This window comes from Salvelinus sp. IW2-2015, linkage group LG4q.1:29, assembly GCF_002910315.2.
Source record: "Salvelinus sp. IW2-2015 linkage group LG4q.1:29, ASM291031v2, whole genome shotgun sequence".
NCBI lineage: Eukaryota > Metazoa > Chordata > Actinopteri > Salmoniformes > Salmonidae > Salvelinus > Salvelinus sp. IW2-2015.
This window is the reverse complement of record NC_036842.1, coordinates 45854288-45859489: the sequence shown is the minus strand read 5'-3', so window position 1 is coordinate 45859489 and position 5202 is coordinate 45854288. Positions and strand designations below refer to the sequence as shown.

The 5202-nt window shown below is 47.6% G+C and overlaps 2 non-coding genes and 3 pseudogenes across 2 annotated transcripts; all 5 read right to left on the bottom strand.

Annotated features, from left to right (window-relative positions):
• Positions 1-512: 512 nt before the first annotated feature.
• Positions 513-733, bottom strand: LOC111962879 (U2 spliceosomal RNA; annotated as a pseudogene).
• A 338-nt stretch (positions 734-1071) lies between these two features.
• On the bottom strand, positions 1072-1188 carry LOC112081074 (U5 spliceosomal RNA). Its single transcript, XR_002896302.1, has one exon. It is a non-coding gene; the product is annotated as a U5 spliceosomal RNA (small nuclear RNA).
• Positions 1189-1518: 330 nt separating this feature from the next.
• LOC112081073 (U2 spliceosomal RNA) lies at positions 1519-1692 on the bottom strand (annotated as a pseudogene).
• Positions 1693-4093: 2401 nt separating this feature from the next.
• On the bottom strand, positions 4094-4208 carry LOC111962888 (U5 spliceosomal RNA). Its single transcript, XR_002877176.1, has one exon. It is a non-coding gene; the product is annotated as a U5 spliceosomal RNA (small nuclear RNA).
• A 431-nt stretch (positions 4209-4639) lies between these two features.
• Positions 4640-4809, bottom strand: LOC111962877 (U2 spliceosomal RNA; annotated as a pseudogene).
• Positions 4810-5202: the final 393 nt, after the last annotated feature.

Below are 5202 nucleotides of genomic sequence, written 5' to 3'. Positions count from 1 at the left end.
ATCCTTTAGTTCAAGCTTCCTACTTGTTCACGCCCTATAACGCCATCTGCTTTCAATTAGTTTATAATGGTGGCTGTTCTCTTAGGCGCCTACATGTCTAGTCTCATGCACTTAAGGGAATCAGCAGACTATATATCTAGGTGTCCAATTTCCCTAGGCGCCTACGTGTCTCTGGTATGTGTCCTGAGTGGAATTTGTCAGACTATATGTGTCTGTTCTAGCATTAGTGTGTCCAGTTGCCCTTTGTTCTGCTCTCCCCTATCCTTAGTGTGTGCAATTGTCTTAGAAGTCTATTTTTAATGTTCAGCTAGCTTATGTTACTACTACACAGGCCAAGCCAAGCTAAAGCTAGCAGGCCCACAAGCCCGAAAGACACTCCAGCTAGCAGACAACACAAAACTCAAAACAGTAGGAAGAGCTAAAGGGGGGGAGGGTAGGATACAAGGKGGAGGAGAGATGCAAAACAGGACAAACAAGGGGGAAAATGAAATAAGARAAGGACCAGAGGGCCTTTAAACTCGCCCTACAGGTGCTAGTGCACCTGTAGTCCACCACCAACTAACCCAGGACAAAGAAAAACAATGGTGAAACAATACAACAATAATAATGATTTTAAACAAAAATAAATAGCACAATTTCCCGGGCGCCCTCCGGCCTGCGATCGCTTCTCTGATCAAGTGCAGCACTGACAAAGTAACTACACTTGATCTGAGCCAAAAGGCCGAGAAGCAATAACCCACAAATGGACTCATGCACCCGAGGGTCTCGGCAGACTTTGGCGGTGTGGCAAAAGGTGGCTCCTCCTCCCCACCCACCCAACCTTTCCCTGGCGACAGACAGACACAGGCAGGCAGGTGTTTTTTTTTTTATGTCGCCAATGCGTCTTTAAGTCACTAGCTCTTTACGCCTAGTGCGACGACTATTTGTTCAAAGCCCGGCAACTCAATTGCCCTTAGCGACTACTTTGAGTGGAAAAATACACCGGTCCGATTCTAAGTCAAACGCATGAGCAAAAAGTCTCTGCGRCGGCGTCATCATCTCTGTCACTTTCTCTTGAAACAAGATATAGCGGTCTCTGCCAGAAGCAAAGCCCTTACAAAAATACGTTGAACTCGTGAGTGTTCCTCTCCACGGAAGTCTTTAGTAAAAGGCGAAAGGCTTGTGCGTAATGAAGAGAAACCAGAGTCGTATGGAAGTCAGAGGTCGGGGCCCGAGACACACTCTGTGCACTCTAGGCCGGGATCTCGCGGGTGGTCACCCAACCCACTCTGCCAACTTTTCGAGGGCTGTGTGTGGGTAAAAAGTCATAAGTCACAGACAGACCAACACAGTCACTCACTCACTCACTATCCTGGCGAACGTTTTTTATTTTTTTTGTAAAATGGCGGGAAACGGGGGAACCCACAAAGCGCTTCGCCTACTTTCACTTGGATGTTTCTTCTTTTTTCCTTTCTTCTGCTGCTAGCTAGCTCTTTTAGATAGCTTTGTGTCTTTTTTTTGTCCTTGACAACGGGAGAAATGTGTTGCACCGTTCCCGGAGGTATGCAATACCGAGTCGATGCGTGGAGCGACGGAGCAAGCCCCATTTCCGACTCCCTGTTCGAAAAATCCATTTAATATGTAGTCCCCCGATGGGGGACGTATCAGATATTAAACTGATAAGAACAGATTTTTTTTTTTTATAAAATATATTTATTACCTTCAAAACCAACTCAAATCTTCCAATTTACATAATTTCAAAACCATATTTCTCTTAACTAACAAAAAATCCATCCAAAACTTAAACAATAACCAAAACAATTCAATATAACATCTAGGGGACATCCTCCCTCCCCTTCCCTCTCACATCTATCCACCAACTCAAAAAATGTCACTCAGGGCCATCTTCCTTCCTCTGTCCACCTCACGCCTCATAAATCAGCCATCCTTCACCCTCGTCCAAACTACTGATCGGGGACCCTATGTCCCCATACAGGTATCCTGTACCTCCCTCCGTCCCCCTACTCAATGCCTATCACCTGGCGGTCCAACCTCCTCCAGCGGTGTGAAAGAAGAAGAAGGAGAGGGAGCCCACGAAGGTCCTGCCCTTTCTCTCTCCCCCCCTCCCACCACCATCTCTCTTCCTCCCGCTGTCCACCGTCTCCACCCTCTTCTTCCTCCTTTTCTTCTGTAAACGACCCAAAGGGTCCATTCTCTCCCTCTCCCTATCCTCTTCCTCATACAAACCCCTCTCCCTCATCTCCTCTACAAATTCCCCCTCAAACCTTCTAAGCACCCTCTTAAAATCCTCTTCCTTCATCTTCTTATACCACTTGGTAAAGGATACAACAGTCTTGTCATATTCCCCTTCCCCCATGTCTCCCTCAGACCTATATCTATCTCCTATTCCGTATTGCCCCATATACTATTCTTCTTATCTCCCTCCTCTGTCTACCTATAATATTTTTTTTCTCCCCCACCCCTTCTCTATCCCCTCCTCTTCCTTTTCTCTCCTTTTCCCCTCCTTCCTCTCCCTCCTTCCATTTCGACCACCTCTTTCTTCTGTCCCCACTCCTCTCCTTCCATCTCAACCATCACTCCTTTCATCCCGGCCACCTCTCCTTCTGTCCCTGCCACACTCCTTTATCCCAGCCACCACTCCTTCTGTCCCGTCCACCACTCCTTCTGATCCCGTCCACCACTCTTCTGTCTCGGCCACCACTCCTTCTGTCCCAGCTCTCTCCTCTTCTTTCTCCTCTTTTCTTTCTTCTGGCTCCTTCGTTGCCGTTCCTCCCTCTCTGCCACCATCCTGCGCGCTCTCTCCTCTTCTACCCCATCCCCCGCTCTCGCTCCCCCCCAGCTGCAGACGCATATGACTGTGCCGACCGGGCAATCCCGCCCCAGGTGTGTGAACAATTCACACCCATGACAAGCCCTGGCTCGACACACATCCTCTCGCCTCGTGCTCGCCCGACCACAGTACCTACACTTCCTTTCGCTGCACGAGGCTAAGGTATGGCCATAGGCCATACAACGCCTGCAATACGGGGGCTGACCGTGCATAATAAACAACGTCCCCCTGTCAGCCCCCAGGGAGAACATCGCAGGGGGATGAAGGTAACCCCCCAGCCCCTTTGGGTCCTCCCTTAGAAGGGCCTGGACCTCTCTTTCCAGTCCAAAACCCATGGAGTCTCTGAGGAGCCTCGCTGAGGTACATTGTCCATATATTCTCCCCAGGAGCCCTGGGGAGCTACCTCTATCGTCTTTGAATGCGGGGTTGTAGATGTTAACAGTCACAACCCTGAATTACTCTTGCCAAACTAGTGACTCGTACTGGCACATCGGCCTACCATCTTCAACTCTTTCACCTTCCTCATGATCTCGTCATGCTTGCTTCTGTGTAAAAAGTTACATCATAAGCTGCCCTCCATAGGGTTTCCCTGGAAGCAAAAGACATCTTTCACCTCCAGTTTCAATACGCCATCAGGATCGTTCTCCCAAAGGTTTCTCTCCCAGTTGGCTCCAAATCCTTATCCCTCCATGCGACAAACGGACCGTGTTCGCAATTCCAATCCCTGGAACCGAACTGCTAGGTGAAAAATAGCGCCATTTTCCCTTTGATAAACGCTCTCACTAATTGTTTTCAAAACCAAAACGTTCTCGCGACCAAAATAACAAACTTTCCTCCGTCGCGGCTTCCCTCGACCTCTGACTCAGCGAGCTCTGGGAGCACCTCGGTACGCAAGCTTGATCTGAGCCAAAAGCCGAGAAAGCGATAACCCACAAATGGAACCCCTGCGCCCGCCCGGCACCGGGGGTCTCGGCAGACTTTGCGTTTGGCAAAAGGTGGCCTCCCCCCACACTCACTCACCACCCACCAACAACTTTCCCTGGCGTACAGACAGACGAACAGACGAAATGCAGGGGTTTTTTTTTTTTTTATAGTCGCCAATTGCGTCTTTAAGTCACTAGCTCTTTGAACTCCATTGCCTCTTTAGCGACAACTTGGAGTGGAAAAATATCACCGGTCAGTCCGATTGAAGTCAAACGCATGAGCAAAAGTCCTCGGCGGTGTCGTCATCACTCTGTCATTCTCTTGAAACAAGATATACCGGGCTCTGCCAGAAGCAAAGCCCTCCAAATATATTGGAACTCATAAGTGTTCCTCTCCACGGAAGTCTTTAGTAAAAAGGCGAAAGCTTGTGCGTAATGAAGAGAAACCAGAGTCGTATGGAAGTCAGAGGTCGGTGTTCCGAGGCAATACTCCTGGCACTACTAGGCTGGGACCTTCGCGGGTGGGTGGTCGGTCACCGCAACCACTCTGCCAACTTTGTGTGGGTAAAAATCACAGCAGACAGACAGACAGAGACAGACAGTACAGACAGACAGACAGACAGACAGACAGACAGAACAGACAGACGACGACAGACAGACAGACGACAGACAGACCAACTCACTCACTCACTATCCTGACCAACTTTTTTTTTTTTTTTATTTTTTTTAAGTAAAAATGGCGGGAACGGGGGAACGCCACGAAAAGCGCTTCGCCCTACTTCACTTGGATGTTTTTTCTTTCCTTTCTTCTTCTTTTTTCTTTCCTTTCTCTTTCTGCAGCTGTTTACACAGCTTGGTGGTATTTTCTTTCTTGACAACGGGAGAAATGTGTTGCACCGTTCCGGAGGTACTGCAATACCGGGTCGATTGCGTGGAGCGGACGGAGCAAGCCCCATTTCCGAACTCCCTGTTTCGAAAAATCCATTTAATATGTAGTCGCCCCGATGGGGGACGTATCAGATATTAAACTGATAAGAACAGATGATTAAAAGATTTTATTCCTTTTTCAAACACTAAGCTAATAAACAACACCAACAACAATTACTGAATCATTCCATACCAATAACTCATATATAACTAACAGACCACCCAAGGCATTTGGAATTACAAAACAACTGAAACCCAAATTAATACTCAGGGGAAAATTCCCTTTCCTCCTCAACACTCACAAACTTCATAAACTAACCATTACTTAACAAACAATCACCAATCATAATCATCAATACAATAATCTCAGCACAAGAGCATTTGAAATTACAACAAAATGACAAATCAAATAATAATCTCAGGGGAGCAACCTTCCGTCCCCCTCAATACTCACACTGGGTTAACATACCTAAGTCCTTATCTCCACATACCTAATCATATTCCCTTTACCACAGTCCTATA